The sequence below is a fragment of the Danio rerio genome, chromosome 8 (genome assembly GCF_049306965.1).
Source record: "Danio rerio strain Tuebingen ecotype United States chromosome 8, GRCz12tu, whole genome shotgun sequence".
In the NCBI taxonomy this organism is placed as follows: domain Eukaryota; kingdom Metazoa; phylum Chordata; class Actinopteri; order Cypriniformes; family Danionidae; genus Danio; species Danio rerio.
This window is the reverse complement of record NC_133183.1, coordinates 52,598,918-52,616,373: the sequence shown is the minus strand read 5'-3', so window position 1 is coordinate 52,616,373 and position 17,456 is coordinate 52,598,918. Positions and strand designations below refer to the sequence as shown.

Below are 17,456 nucleotides of genomic sequence, written 5' to 3'. Positions count from 1 at the left end.
TTTACTGTATGAAATGAAAAGCGGTTTGGAAATTGTCCTATTCTTTACTTATTTTCTAGTCATGAACAACACATTTGGATCTGAAGCAAATGGAGCAAATGGAACACATTTGCTCCTCCCAGGTATGGCAGTGAATAGTGCCCAATTTTTGAAAAGCAAATTCATCCATCAATAAAGTAATCCATATGATTCCAGTGGGTCAATGAATGACTTTAGAAGCAAAACTGGAAGTTCCATCGCCAAAATCATAGAAACAATTTTAAATAGGCATTATCCTTAAAAATAAACTCCTTAGAAATCTAAACAACTATATTCTCACCTTAAAAATGTCTTAAATTGACCTTATATTGTCCAACAGCCACAGCATTTGTCAAATCATAGTGTGTTTAGTTTTGTGCTTGACACTCGCTGAGGGCGGAGTGATACACATTGGTGAAGAAGCTGAGTTAAGTGCTGAAACAAGTAGAATATTGCACGGCTATAAGCCAATCAGATTCGACAACCAGAAATAACTCTTTTAAAAACATATATATGTTGTAAAGTGTTTTGGTTTACCCACAAAGCTGTAAGTATTATTGGATTAGCCTGTGTGTCCTGATCATGGATTGGTTTTCTGAGGACTTGGCTTATTCCTCCATCCGGAGCAAATGCTCACTTCCTCTTTTACTCTTCTTTACCCCTCCTTTACCCCATTCTCCATCTGTTCTTTCACAGAAAATCTTTGACAACTTTCTAAAGTCACTTGATGACTTTTATGCATGTTTTCAGCAGTTTAGTTTTCTCTAGGTCCATAACTTTTCTATAAGCATCCATACATTTTTATGATTTAAGTTAGTACTTGGCTTTGGACTTAAAATATTATTGAACGATAGCAACTGTTGCTGTTCAAGTTTTTCACAGACAAGTGTTTGTGTTTGTCTAATATAATTCTATGAATTGATTTTAGTCTTAATCATTTTATGCAAGTAGTTTGATAAAGAAAAAAAATGGTTTGCCCTTTCACAATTCACTCAAAACCAACATAAAAAGTATATCTATTAATACTAGAAAAGTAAAGTTCTTGAGGAAGCCTCATCTGAAAGTTTGAAGTAGATTTAAAATTTAAACAACCGAAGTAGTTTTAAACAAGTCTAAAACAGTCATAACTACGTGTAGGTTGGCATGTTTCTAGTTTGACAGCTGATTAGTTGCTAAGGTGTTGCTAGGATGTTCTGAATGCTTGCTAGAGTGTTCTGTGTGGTTACTAAGGAGTTGTAGTAGGTCATTGCTAATAATACATTAATAATTTAACAGTCAAATTTCTTTTGCGTTTTTTTCCCTTTAGGGCTCACGAGAGTTTTATTCAAAGAATTAGTTAACCAAAACATGCAATGAATAAGGTGTCTGGACCTTCATGCCGTCCACTAGTCCAGTTTTCTCTTGTGTGAGTTGAGTGCGCCTTCGCCGCCGTGTGTGTGCTTTAAAGGCTATATAGGGGCGCACCTGACCTGACCTGATCTCTGGACCGCTGCTTTAATTTCTCAATTTAATTGCTTTTTCATGTGATAAAATATATAAATGTGTGTTCTGGTTGTGATGACAGGAGTGTTAGAAATTAATGACAGAAAGAATTTTCACTATTGAGTGAACTTCTGTCACATATATTTTACAGCATAATTGACAGTGACAGCATCACACCATATGGCAGCATCACACCATATGACAGCGTCACACCGTATGACAGCATCACACCATGACACAGCATCACACTATATGGCAGCGTCACACCATATGACAGCGTCACACCATATGACAGCATCACACCATGACACAGTATCACAGATATTGCTAGGTGGCTGCTAAGGTGTTACTAGGGGGTTGCTAAGGTGTTCTAGGTCGTTGCTAAGGTGATGCTAGGGTGTTCTGAGTGGATGCTAGGCAGGTGCTAAGGTGTTGCTAGATGGTTGCTATGGTGTTGCTAAGCAGTGGCTAAAATGTTCTAGGTCATTGCTAACGTGTTGCTAGGATGTTCTGAGTGGTTGCTAAGGCATTGATAGGTGGTTACTAAGGTGTTGCTAGGGGGTTGCTAAGATGTTCTACGTCATTGCAAAGGTGTTGCTAGGGTGTTCTGAGTTGTTTGTTCTGGGTGGTTGCTAAGGTGTTTTAGGTTGTTGTAAGGGTGTTGCTAGGTGGTTGCTAGGGTGTTCTTAGTGATTGTTAGGTGGCTGCTAAGGTGTTGCTAGGTGGCTGCTAAGATGTTGCTAGGCGGTTGCAAAGGTGTTGATAGGTGGTTGCTGAGGTTTTCTGAGTATTTGCTAAGCAGTTGCTATAATAAATTATCATGGTTCTAGTTTGAATTAGCATGTTGTTAGCATTAATTTAGTATGAATTAGCATGTTGCTAGTATGTTTATAGTATGAATTAGCATGTTGCTAGTATGTTTATACGCTTATATCACACGGCTGTCTGTAATCTGTTGTCCCGGTACTTAAGTTATAAAAACATACATTTCCCACTAAGATCCAAGCACCGCTGAGTGCGTTCATAAACACTGCTGGGTGTGTTCATAAACACTGCTGGGTGTGTTCATAAACACTGCTGGGTGTGTTCATAAACACTGCTGGGTGTGTTAATAAACACCACTGGGTGCGTTCATAAACACTGCTGGGTGTGTTAATAAACACCACTGGGTGTGTTCATAAACACTGCTGGGTGTGTTAATAAACACCACTGGGTGCGTTCATAAACACTGCTGGGTGTGTTAATAAACACCACTGGGTGTGTTCATAAACACTGCTGGTTGTGTTTATAAACACCGCTGGGTGCGTTCATAAACACAGCTGGTTTGCCATGGTATTCATCAGTGCTCATCAGTTTACCGCTCTTCACCCACTGCAAACACAGATACATGGACACTGGAGCATGAAGCAGCCATGAAGATCAGTCTAGTCATCAAGCGGATCGCTCGTTTGTGTGCTCGGAAAACAGTGGTGGGTGAACAACTGATGACCTTCTCGGCCAATCACAGTAATTTCTGTTAAGCGCGTGAAAACAATGGCATATCAGCGCTGTTTAAGAACGCCATCAACAGTGCCTTAAATAGAGAAATGGAGTTTTTTTAATTTCAGCACCGAAATTCAGTATCATGACAGTTCTAATATAGTGAAAGAATCAGTTCATTAACTTGAGTTTGATAAATGATATTTAAAACATGTGTTTGGGAAAGAAAACGCTAGCTAACAAGAGCCATTTACCTTAACTTAGCTGAAGATGAGCTCCGAAATCCCTTTTTATTTTCACCATTCATTCAGAACAGACCTTTAGGTCACTTGGAAGGTGGTGAAATTATAAATTTGTGTCATTTTCTCTTCGCTGATAAGATATATAGCCAGGTAAATCAGTCTATTGTATGAATTAACATGTTGCTAGTATGTTACTATGAATTCAATGGCATTTTCTTTTTATAATGGAAGACTATAGGACCGTTGCTAGGATGCTGTAAATGGTTGCTAGGGAGTGGCTAGTAAGTTGAAAGATCTTCAGTGATTGGCAGATTGGTAGTCTGAATTAAATGAGCCAAAACTTAGGTCTGTATGTCAGTCTGGTGTAAAGTTATGAGGTCGCAAAGTTAGGTCCAATGTTAAGTCAATGTGAATTTTGTGAATTTTCTGGGTCAGTTTTGTAGTACAAGAATATGTTGGCTTTCCCAAACCACCATAATTAACTTTGCCATTTTATGCTTACATTTTACTTTTCCAGCCTGTCCCTATGAGACGGATGTGTTATTCTTGTTCAAAAGATCAAACTGCACACACCGGTGGGTTTTTATATCAGCCATTCAGCTGACTCCAGTCTCTTGTTTAACAAAGATGAAATCGATCCTTCAGTTTAACCCACAGTACTTATGAACAGACACGTTTTCAGCTTCAGATCTGAAGAGGATGGAAATTGCTCACTTATTCTGAGGGCAAATAACATTTACTTGGCTGGAGTGTTTTAGAGATGTTAATGAGTCCTGCGATGTACTCGGGGACTTAGATGTGCCTTTTAGACACAGGAATCGGTGCAGGTTTATATCTTGGAGTGTTGCCATATTTGGCTGTGGTTATGCAATGCTAGATATCCCATGAGACAGCAGAGGGCTCTTTTGGGAGAGATTGAGGAAGACAGGGACAGAAAGTGGAGAATGACAACCCACTTAATTATTGCCACGGTTGCCAGGTTGCAGTCCAATGAGTTTCCAAACAAGCTTGTTTTTCCATCTCGTTTGAAGGGTTTTAATGGTACTGCTTTCTGGAGTATCATCATTTCTGCTGGACATGCTGTTGTGCTTATGCACTGCTTTCAGATGGCATCTGAGTAGGTGTGCAGTACTGGTAAGTGGCACAGAGGGCAGTCTTGTCTTATTGTTTCAGTGCCAAGTCTGGGGAAACCCTGAACCGTCCAAATAATCCTCTTTAATACCCTACTGCTCTTGCCTTGCTGATTTCTGATTGGCCGGGGCTGAAGGGAATGGTCCTGCCACTGCACAGTGGGAGATAAACGATTGGTCAGACTCTCTCACTGGTAGAAGGAGTGAGTGAGCATGAGAGAGAACTAGAGAGAAAGAGAGAGCGAGAGAGAGAGAGAGAGAGAGAGAGAGAGAGAGAGAGAGAGAGAGAGATTCACTGGCTTTATCACAAGGGATCCACATTAACAAATCCATTTTTTGCAGTCAAACCGCGGATATTTGTTAAAGCTCATTATGTGCAGATCTGCTGAGTTATCGGCCACTGATGAGCAATGTTCATCTGGTGTACAGGTATCAGGTAATAAATGCATTTCCAGATGACATGCATTCTGTATATGTGATGTTTTTTATATGTGCAATAATATTCTAATATGAATAACCTTTCCATAGTACCATAAATGCATGAATGAGACAAAAATGTTGGTTCAATCAATCAACAATCAATCAACAATCAATCAATCAATCAATCGATACCATTTTTCAAAATAAAATGTAATAATTTAAAATGTAATATTATCTATAACTGTAAGCAATTTTTTGGACTAAAAATGCAACCCAAATCACATGTACTGTGTTCAGTCACTACTGCTGATGCCCTTGTATGTGAGTAAAGTCACAGCACAAAGGAGACTAAAATGATATCAGCTAAAAAGGCAGAATTAAACGTCACGCTTGTGTTTGAGAGGTAAATTATAGTTTTATTGCATTTAATAAAATTTATGATGATTATAGCACTGCATTGAAAATATTTATCTCATAAAATACATTAGATGGTTTGAAAAACCTGGAGAAACCAGCTGTTCCAATCATGTGTTTATTCTCTTCACGTTTCATCTGTCACCAACAGATATTTGCACAATGCTCAATAATTTAAGAAATAAATCATTTTTAAAAAACACGCACATGCACACACTCACATTAGTACTTCAAGAGTTCACACTTAGCTGATGATTGATAAAAAAGTGTGTTTGGCTTGCTGTCCCAGGAGAGAGTCCTGAGCTCAGAATATCCTTGAGCCCGGGGCTCCCCCTGTTTACAAGGCGAAAGGAGAGTTTAAGCTCAGGTATGTCTCGAGAACTTCCCTACTTGTGAACTGCTGAGATATATCTGACTAAGAATTGCCAAAGGATGCTATTTTGAAGTAGTCAATTTACTTATGGTGTATGTCTTTGGATGGTGGGAGGAAACAAGAGAACCCGGAGAAAACCCATGCGAAATACAAGGAAAACATGCAAACGTCTCGGAGAAAGGGAGGAGTAGGGGTGGAAGGGGGGATTCTTAAAGAGGAAGATGACTGCAGAAGAAAGCGCTGGTAATTTATTGTGTATCAGGATTCATTTGATTGGTGCAAATATATGGAGCTGATGCAGTACCAGCTGTGTTCAATTAAAAGCACGGGATCCTCTCGAAATTACTTTATAAATAAACCACACATGTAAACAGTCTGTGGAAATCTAGAGTTTTCTATGGGTGCAAAAATTCCTCATCACTCACAAATTACATGTGACAATTTATCTCTACATAATGACCTGGCACTGGACATTTTTGTGTGTCATATTATCTCTACTACTAATTGTTGGATATGATGGTTATTATCAAGACTTCGACAGTACAATACTTGTTTTTTTACAAATCAAAATTATGGTCAATACTAGTATATAGCTATTACAGACAATACTATGAACAGTTGAAGAATACTTATTGATACTTCAGCTGAATCAGCTGTTCCGCATGTCTTTGGACTGTGGGGGAAACCGGAGCAGCCGGAGGAAACACGCGAACGCAGGGTGAACATGCAAACTCCACACAGAAATGCCAACTGACTCAGCCAAGGCTCGAACCAGCAACCTTCTTGCTGTGAGGTGACAGCGCTACCTACTGCGCCACTGCGTAACCTAAGTCGCCTATCTTATATTTTTATATTTTCTAATACTGACATATACTGTATGTACACTACTTTAAGTGTAGCCTAATTATTGCTTTTTGGTTGGCTCTTTGGAATGAATGAATGAATGAATGAATGAATGAATGAATGAATGAATGAACAAAGCCTTATTTTTATTTAATTTTTAAAGTATACACATTGCGGTATATTGGTGATGTGAATGCACACAATAATCGTGTGATGGAAAATCGTGTGGTGTCAACCCTAACCAACGCATATTTAGAAAATATCCATGCCATTATTAAGGACATGAATGATAATTAATGTCTGAACAGAAATATTCTGAAAGCTGTTTGACAATTGTGATTTTATCTCAATTTCATAAAATGATGTTTACATAAATAAGGCCAGTGATGGGGGAGGGAGAATAGGAGAGAGAGAGAAAGAGAGAGAGAGAGAGAGAGAGAGAAAGAGGATTCAAAAACACCTTATTTGACCTTGTCAGCTCCAGTCATGGCCCTCCAGGGCGGATGGGTGATGCTCACCTGGAAGATGATGCTGAAAATGCAGATGCACGAGAAACGTGTATTTTTCATGACAGAGATGTTAAAGTGCACCAAAGCACGACTGTCCTGCGGTCAGGCTCACGGGCTAACGGGCTCTTCACTTGTGCATATGCATGTGTGTATGTGTGAAAGAGAGAGAGAGAACAGGCCAGTTGTGTTCACATATCCTCCGCGTTGATCCACAGATACAGCTGAAGAGCGCTTAAAGCAGTGTACTCGTGTGCTGCTCTACCAGCAGCGTGTGTGTGTGTGTGTGTATGTGTGCGTGTGTGTATGTGTGAGTGAGTAAGAGCGTGTGCGCGCGTGCGGTCTCCTCAGTACCGCCCGCTCGAACGCGTTTCTCTTCCCCACGGTCGCTAATGAACCGTTTTAAGCCCGGATACCACGGACAGCGGACCGGAGCCGTCAGCCGCCCATTAATATGACACAGTTGGACGTGGCTGTCTTTACGGGAATCATCTTTTAACGAAAGAGCGGCGGAAGAGGTAGAGTCGCTGTCCATCGCTTGTTTTCGTGCAGGCGCTCAGCTGATCTGAGAGCATGTTGTGTTGATAGAGAAAGCATTGGATGTTTTGGTCGTTGGATGTTTTGAAATGCGTTGTTGAAACGGTTGTTTTAGTCGGTTAGCTCTTTATGTTGGCGCTTTACGTTAGCTGTAAATGTCATTACGGCTCGTGCGGTTGTCTGCACTGTAACCTTATAAACACAGTCCGCTAACGTTATATGCTGTGTTAAATGTGCTGAAAACATTTTTCGGGGTCTCTTTGCCAGGGAAACACATGGCTGTACGGGGTAGTTTTGTCCAAAGCCATTTTAGATTGCAGCAATGCTGAATGTTTCTCACGTTAGCTCGTATATATTAAAGAGATAGACCTCTTTTTTCCTCATCACTTCTGAGCTCTTCAAACTCTCTGTCAGGATCAGTTATGATTTAGCTTTTTAGTGTCATATTATAATATCATTTAAGTTTAAAACCACCTTAGAAGAAAAAGAGATAGGTGAGATCAGAGTTATAGTGCTCAGCATATGAGTGCACCGCTCACAGATCTATCTTTTAAATTCATATTTTTTATGGGATGCTTTACAATATTATATTTGTGCAATACGTATGATTAGTCAGTACTAGAGCCAAATCTAGAGCTAATCTATTAAAATAACTTACGATAAGTCTAAAAATTAGTAAATGGCAAATTTATTTGTTGGATAAAAAAAATAAATACAAATTTAAAAAATAACAAAATAACAAAAATATTTAGAAAATTGTTGAAATTTTGTACTTGAATTTTGTCACTTATATTTAAATGTATTTTCTTTCTGTTTATAAGTATGTTTGGTGACTAAAGTATTATTTTAATAAATACACCTGTTTAATAAAACAGTTCATTTTGTTCAAATGCACCAAAACATGTTACCAATATTCACTGAGAAATGAATGAAAATAATGTACTCATTTATGCTGAGCTCTGTATGCACTGATGCAAAAGCGATTTTTTTCGGTTTTTATTTAAACCCTCTTTTAATTTTTATTAATTTATTTTATGCATATTACCTTTCAAGATAAAATTCAATATTTTGCTGTTGTACAAAACTACAATAAAATCACATAAAGATAAAGCTATGACAATATAACTATAATAACTATATTATTAATGTTGCATTTTGTATTTATGTATTGACATAATGTAACAATTAAATAATAGGTGTTTTGTTTGTGCAGACATATTTCATAAATTTTTATATTATAAAATTATATTTAAGATAAATAATTATTTAGGATAAATAATGAAATAATGATAATTTGTGATAAGTTTGTGCACATGCTCAGTTGAATTTTAAAATGTTCAATAGGATGGAATGTTAAAGAGGATTTTTAGCTAAAACTCTGATTCTTCTTAAATCATTGAATGCAAACCAGTGATTATAAAAACTTTGAGAGATACAATAATAAAATAAGCTAATTAAATAAAACATTCAGGCAAAACTAAATTAAAACCTGTAATTTTGGGTGATAATTTGGTGTCTTATTAAATAACATGACTGATCTGTGGAATAAATTGAACAATATTTACAACACTATTACTTTTATTACTACTGTTGTCAACTATTCATGTTTTGCTGACTTCCAAAGTGCCCATAACTGTATAATGAAAGCACCATTGTCATGGAACATGATACTGCAAGAGTATTTTTTATATAGAGATTTAATTATGAGTGTCATATCAACTAATGTCAGATCGATCTATTTGACAGATATGCCATGGGGATCGGATCATTTATGTGCAATCCTGAATTAATTCCAATCATAATTTTCTTTAACCAGCCAGCATAACGGTTATGTTAGATTTGTTACACTATGTATGGTACAAAATACATTTAGTCTTGTTACCAAAACAGAGCCATTTCAAACACACACAAACACCCATGTGCTTTTTAATTATTAATACACTATAATGACTTGGTGTAACGTATCCTGTAGCGTGATGTGACAAGACCTCATCTGTTGCACAACGGAGTATAGAAGCTATACATTAACATATACAGATTTAAGAAACAAGATAGTACAGATTGTTTTGATTTGTTGTGGTCTTTAAATCTATACTAAGGTCATCTCCATCAAGCAGTGTATTTTTTAACAAATTGATTTGCACTACATTAATTCCAGGAACAGCGATGCAATGTGGAATTCAATATCTCACTCAGGAGCATGTTGGTCATATAGGATTGCATTCTAAGAAAGTTTTCACTTCTTGGAGCTTGTGTATGTAAAACTGGGCCTTTAAGCTGCATGCAAACTTCTGATGATTTGCTGATGAAACTGATAATAAATACACCAATTATTATACATCACCTGGTAGACTGATGCATATGCTAATAGCGATGCTGTCGAGATTCCACTGTTGTTATGATTTAGTTTGCATTGAAAAGATGAATATGAAAATGCTTGGCTGTGGTAAAGGACTTTATGCCACATAAACAGTGTCAATTACGTGTTCTCTCAGAGCTCATAGAATATTAAGAAGAATATAACACCGCTCACACACACCTTCAGTCTCAACTCTCCCAGCATTCTCTCTCTCTCTCTCTCTCTCTCTCTATGTCTACAAACCCCTCCCTTTATTTTATTTGCGTCAGTCGGGTCATGATTAAAAATGAGTTCAGTGCATTTGATTTGAGCAAATGCAGGTACAGGCTATGGTGTTACCATTTTTGAAGGTGAAATGTGCAGTTTTTGTGACATCAATAATGTGTATTTTAAACAATAGATGAGTGTTCTTTTGAATGGGCCAAGGTGTTACCTGTTTTAGCCTGAGATCTTTAACCAGAAGATAGCAGAAAACATTGAATACTGCAAAGGTTTTATTACATTCTACAATCTTTTCTTTGAAGGAGCCTTGGAAAGAATGAAATACACGTATTTATTCTTTTTATCTGATAGTTTAAAACTAGGACTGCACAATATATCGTTTTAGCATCAATATCACAATGTATGCATCTGCAATAGTCACATCGCTTAGTCACACCCCTCGTTTCAGCAGGGTGTTTTCACAACTCTACTTTGGAAAAAGTCAGAAAAGTGGGCGTGTCCAGCTTTGTTTAGGGGGTAGTGTCAGAGGAAGAAAAAAAGGCTTGGTGTGGGAGTGTCTATTTGGGCACACGCTGACTTTCAGAGTCAAAACACACACACACACACACACACACACACTCACAGTGGACAATGTGACTGTGTTTACATGAACATCTGTAGTCGAATTATTTGCCAAATTATTAAATGGTGGACTTTAACTGCAGTTTGGCTCTTTCATTCAGGGAATTCATTCATGCCCCTCGCGACAAACGAGATATTTGATTCGAGGAACTGCTCTAAGCGTGTTTTTTCATGCAATGTTTGATACCGCACGGCGAATGAGAGAAAAAAAACTCAGCATTTCCCGGAAACTTAGATGCACACGGCAGGTAGCGTCAGAAAGCCGCGTGTGTTATTCCGGTCACAAAATCCTACACGAGGTTATAGTTTGGTTGTAGTGCTAACTTGTTTACACTCGGTGCAATAGTTTTTTCGATACAAATAAAATACGAACTGAATAAACAAAGAGCACTGGTCGCTCACTTACCAAATCTGTAGAGACAGGACAATCCACAGCAACTAGAGCCGCGTCTTTATTAAGAAAAGACTACAAGCGAATTCGGATCTCAGCGTTTGCAGATGAGAACAGCTCTCAGGTAAACAATGTTCCTCCTTAGACACAAAAGTTATTGTTGTCGAGCGTCGCGTACACTGTTAATCCACACGTGACGCCAGCTGCGCTCTCACAGAGAGAAAATGAAAACAAAACTTAACGGCAGCAAACTATAAAAGCAACATTTCACGCTTGTTTTGCCAACACAACGTGGCGTCTTGGTCGTCTAAACACTGTGACAGTAATGAATATTAATGAAGTTGCACAATAGAGCGCGCTGATTGGTTTGAACCAAGCTTTACTCATGCATTAATGCAGCAGGCTGTAAGACGTAATAAGACACACTCTGGCACAGACGCCCAGTCTGCACGCTGGAATAGAACGCTATTATGTCATGACCGTGACGCAGCTTCAAAAATTCGTTTCAAACCGGAAGTACAAATTTGCTTAAAATAACGCAAAAACAACCAATTTACACTTTAGTGAAATATAGGTGTCCTAATAGTGTTTATAGCAGTGTGGGACACATATACGACTGTCAACAGCTCAAAAAATGTGTTTTGGTGTTTCGTGACCCTTTAGGTTAGGATTATATTTGAGCAAAATTCACATTTCAGAACACAAGATTTGTGAAGTCACTGCAAAGTTTAACCACAACAAAATGAAATTTTATAGTTTGCATGTTTTTAAGTCTTGAGAGAGATTAAAGTATTCAGGCACAAGACCCTTTGCCAATTAGAAGTTTAATAAAGAATCATTTTATTGCATTATTTTTACAATAAAGACTTTGCAGTGTAATGTTTACATACAAAACCACCAAGGATACACTGCTTATTTCACTTTCATCTTTGCTTTATTGTATTCATCTATGCTTGTAATTTGTTTATGCATCATTCACTTCCCTACAGAATCATCCCAATCAATCTAACTTTATATATTCGGTAACATTTTAGGAAACAATGCTCACTATTAAATAATTGCTTATTAGCACTCATGTTATTGAGAAATTGGCTGCTTATTAGTACATATAAACTAAATATTCTGCATGATATATATCTACATCCCTAACCCAATATCTAAACTACTTTCCAAGCAAGCAGTGTTTGTTTTCAAAAGATGTCTGGTAACACTTTACTTCGATGGTCCACTGATTATTAGTAAACTGTCTGCTTAATATCTGCTGATACTGCTTCTTTAATAGACATTTTACTGACCCAAACCCTAACTCCAACCTAACAGTCTACTTATAATCTTATGAGAATCAGTTGCAATGTAACTGATATTCAACAAACGGACCATCAAAATAAAGTGTGACCAGATGTCTAATAGACGTCTAAACATAGTCGCCTTGGCTAAAACAAGGCTAAACTTGGACTGTTAGTAAAAATCTAATAGACATCTAAGAATAGGCCAAAACTAGACTAGATCTTCTTAGACATCTATTACATTTTCACTGACAGCCTAAGTTTAGCCTTGTTTTAGCTAAGCTGTTTAAGTTTAGATGTCTATTAGATGTCTATTAAACACAAAATCATTTGCTTGGTTAATAACTATTAATTCAAGAGTTCACACTTAGCTGATGATTGAAAATAAATCTTGTTTGACGTGCTGTCCCGGGAGAGAGCTTATAAGATCCTCGAGCCCTGTGCTCCCTCCCGTTGCAGGGCGAGAGGGGAGTTTGAGCTCAGGTAGATCTCGATGATTCCCCCTCCTGCTTATTGTAGCTAAGTGTCAGATATGAATGCTGAGAAGGTGTACTCAGAGTTTGGCTAAAATATTTTGGATTAATTGTTTAGGGTGCTTTTTTTAACTGTGGGAGGATATATTGATATAATGTAACAATTAAATAATAGGTGTTTTGTTTGACCATTATGTAAAAAGTGCAGGCATATTTCATAAATTTTATATTATAAAATTATATTTAAGATAAATAATTATTTAAGATAAATAATGAAATAATGATAATTTGTGATAAGTTTGTGCACATGCTCAGTTGAATTTTAAAATGTTCAATAGGATGGAATGTTAAAGAGGATTTTTAGCTAAAACTCTGATTCTTCTTAAATCATTGAATGCAAACCAGGGATTATAAAAACTTTGAGAGATACAATAATAAAATAAGCTAATTAAATAAAACATTCAGGCAAAACTAAATTAAAACCTGTAATTTTGGGTGATAATTTGGTGTCTTATTAAATAACATGACTGATCTGTGGAATAAATTGAACAATATTTACAACACTATTAACTGTATTACTACTGTTGTCAACTATTCATGTTTTGCTGACTCCCAAAGTGCCCATAACTGTATAATGAAAGCACCATTGTCATGGAACATGATACTGCAAGAGTATTTTTATATAGAGATTTAATTATGAGCATCATATCAACTCATGTCAGATCGATCTATTTGACAGATATGCCATGGGGATCGGATCATTTATGTGCGCAGAAGTCGGAATCTACATTTGTTGACAGACAGTCTGACCTGCCTATCGGAATTAAGGGAGATGATGGTCCGACCCTATTTAATTGGATAAACATTTTTTAGTTTTATGCTTTACCCAGTATATAAAAATACAAATAAGCACATTTAGATCATTTACTGTAATCATTACTATTGGACTGTGAAGAGAATTTCAACCAGCACAACAAAAAATGTTTCTGAAGACAAGTACCTACTGCACCTTTAACATGGAACCCTTTTAAAAAACCCTAGGTGAAAAAATGTTTCCACAACCACTGAAAAAGGATTTCTCTCCAAAATTGTTGCATTCAGATTAGCTTTAGCCTTAGCTCACTATAGGAAAAATAAATATTGTTGTTAGTATCCGAAGGCAGAACTGCTAACCAAAACCGTTTTTGTTTACACAAGTGGTCTGTGTGGCTAACATGACCAATTCTGTGGATTGATAAGTATTGTGAACAACTCCAATGAAGAGAAATGAGAGAACACCTTTGTATTCTGAGATTGATGTGTGCTAGCACTTAAGAGATGCTGTTGGAAATGATAGACTATTGGTGTTATACCAATATCTGACTCAACAGAGCACTAATTCATGTGAAATTCATTACAAAAATTACTGGAAATGTTACCCAGGCTCATTCTGAAAACGTACCCCTGTATACATTTATGGAGAGCACCAGATATGTTCCAGGATGTACTTTTTTTTTTGCAGTTTTTGTTTTCGCAAATCCATCAAAGGCCACTGTGTACGCACTTTGAGACCTCAACTTTCTCTCGCGAATGCCATTCGCGCCTGCCCATTTCACTTATATCCACCAGAGGCTAATGTCGACTGACTGACCAATCAACGGACCCACCCTCCTCCTTCCCTAAACCCTACCGTGTTTTTAAAAGCAATCCAAAAAAGAAAAGCACAAATGAGAGCCTGAGTTTTACCACGTTTTCAGATTTGACCACATTGTTCATATGGAGGCAAGCGGTCAGCTGGTAACCCCCAGGGGTTGACTACCATACATACGCGGTTAGAGGCGTCTTCTCCTGATAGCGTCGAAAAGAACTTAAATGACACTTTCAGTTGTGATCATACAGATAAGAGCAATATATCTACATAATCTGTTAGGTTTCTACTATTTTGTGTACACTAACAATAACAACAAAAGTGTGTGCTTTTGCAAAATAAGGAAAACAAACAGTGTACTCATTTATGGCTGCACAATTTAATGAAATAAGATCGTGATCTCGATTCGACCCCACACTTTTCTATGATTCAGACAATTATATTTTTAAAGTGAGGAGAAAAGCGTAAAGGCAGATGGAAAGGTCTTCAATATGAAGCAATATGAAGCAATATGAACACCTCCAAATGGCGTTAAAAGTGTTACATACTGTATTTATAAAGTAATTCACCCAAAAATATAATTTCTGTCTTCGTGTAATGATGTATTCACGGCCGCAAAATCCCACATAATGATTGCAAGCTGTTTGCTTACTACCAAGATGTTTTTTTCTCACAGTAATGGCAGTTATGAGCCGCACTCTGAAGTGAAAGTGAAACTGGCCAAATTATCATATCGCATTTAGAGTTATGATTATGACAAGCATTTAAAGGGCACCTATAGTGAAAAATCTACTTTTCAAGCTATTTGGACAAACATATGTGTATATATAGTGTATAGACCATCATATTGGGGTGATACAAACACACCCAGTCCTTTATTTTCAATTTAACAACATAAAAACGGTGGACCAATTAGAGCGGTTTTCAAACCGACCGCAACTTTACGTAGGAGTGCGATCCCCCCGCCCACCGAATTGATTGACAGCTGCGCGCATTAACATGTTCCGGTAGTCACGTGTATATGTCAAGACCAGGCAGACATACGCAAAGCAACCGGGAATAAAAGGTCAGTTCTGTTCGCTAGGATCAGCAATCATCATCAAATGTGTTTAAGAGTAAGTTTCACATGTTTAAAGTGTTTTAAAACAGTGCAAGTGTGTAATTAAATACAGCGATTTACTTCAGCTTTACTTCATCAGCACAGCCACGTGTCCGAACATTTATAAAAGAAGATGCTTCAATCCCGGTTTGTGGAAGTTAAATCAGGTTTATTTTGTACATTAACATCACAGATATCCACACAGTACTGAAGGTTAGCCTGTATCCTGTCACATTTGAGGGCAAAAATAGTGCTAAGCACGCTCTGTCTGTCTGCCTGCCTGTGTGTGTGTGTGTGTGTGTGTGTGTGTGTCAGCTGCGGTGTGCGTCTGTGTGTGTGTGTGTGTGTGTGTGTGTGTGTGTGTGTGTGGGCGCGCGTGAACTTTGTAACAATATTGTGTTTGACTCATCAATGCAACTTCACAATACTGATTAGTAAAGATTAGTTCTTACTTTTGTACTTCGCACAAACGCTATGTGAGACCTTCTTCCTTTAAGTCTGTCTGTTGTCTGACGCAGCTGAGGGAGGAGGCACGTAAAAACAGTAGGCGGGAAAGACTCGTCTTAAAGGCGCAGTACGACAAAACCACCCCCTGCTGGATATCTGTATAAAACAGCATCTTGTAAAAGGTATAATGGAAAATCTGATGGGTGTTTTGAGCTGAAACCTTATATACACATTCTAGTAGAGGTGTGAACCTATACTGGTCTCACGGTTCGATTCGGTTACGATTATCATGCCATCGATTCGGTTCAATTCGATACCTCGGTGCATCACGGTGCATTGACGATGTTTTCCATATATAGTGTTATATTTTAGGGGGGAGGCTATAACATGCTGTCTGTATAAACACACAAACACACAGCAACACACTGTCTCTCATTCAAACACATTCACAAACATAGACAGCATCAAACAAACAAACACACACACGCACACACACACACACACACAAACAAACACACTTAAGCCCTTGCAACAGGGAGAGCCCGCGCTGAGCGGAGCAGAAAAAATAAGCACTTTTCCGACGGTCCCTTACTGAGAGCTCCTCTCAGCGCGAGCTCTGCCGGCTAAAGTAAACGCAGACTGCGAGGGCTTAAACGGAGCAGTGCTCGTAATGTCGAGCGAAAAAAAGAAAGACAGCTGTGAAACATAACCAGCTTTGTCTTTCTGTAGGAAACACACTTTAGATCTTTTTAGGGTAAGCGTTTTTTGAGTTATTGCCATCTATAACTGAAAGTGTGTCAGGAATATCAAAACAAAACCAACTGAAGCGCGCTCATTTCTGACGCCCCACTGGATATACAGCGCCCTAAGCATTTGCCTATGGTGCCTATGCCACGGGCCGGCCCTGAGTTGGCTGAGTGTTGTAAATAACGGCGCTCACCTCCCTCGCGACAGAGAGCATAGGAGATAAATGACGTCACTACATAATAACCGATTATGGTTATTACTGAATCGATACCGAATTGTCCGCGTCTGCATCGCGGTGCACCGAAGAAACAATTACTTTTGACACCCCTACATTCTAGAGATGCAAAAGACTTATATTAAATCTAAAAAAGGGGTAACCTAGGTGACCTTTAATACTTTTTTCTTTTATAGCGAACACAAAGTGTTGTGCATGAAAATAAATGTTTAACTGTGTCAATATAACTACTCTAGTCTATTTAATGTTGAATAAAATGCAGGAGGGAATCTGATAATGACAAATGCCTCATTTTATCAGTGAAATAAAAAAAAGCCACAGCCATATCACCCTGCAGCCCAAGACTGGTTACTCACTGAAGCTAAGCAGGGCTGAGCCTGGTCAGTACCTGGATGGGAGACCACTAGGGAACACTAGGTTGCTGTTGGAAGTGGTGTTAGTGAAGCCAGCAGGGGGTGCTCAACCTGTGGTCTGTGTGAGTCCTAATGCACCAGTCAAAGTGAAG

The 17,456-nt window shown here is 38.0% G+C and overlaps 1 protein-coding gene across 50 annotated transcripts in view; it reads left to right on the top strand.

Moving 5' to 3' along the window:
- The window catches only part of rimbp2b (RIMS binding protein 2b), a 268,387-nt gene that overhangs the window by 16,717 nt on the left and 234,214 nt on the right, over positions 1-17,456 (top strand). For 22 of the 50 annotated variants that reach the window (XM_073911102.1, XM_073911101.1, XM_073911098.1 and 19 more), the window contains exon 1: positions 7,236-7,425. The exons of the other annotated variants lie outside the window; for them this stretch is intronic. The gene's annotated coding sequence lies outside the window, so the exon portion shown is untranslated. Of the gene's footprint in view, positions 1-7,235; positions 7,426-17,456 lie in introns of those variants that run through there. 50 annotated transcript variants of the gene reach the window in all.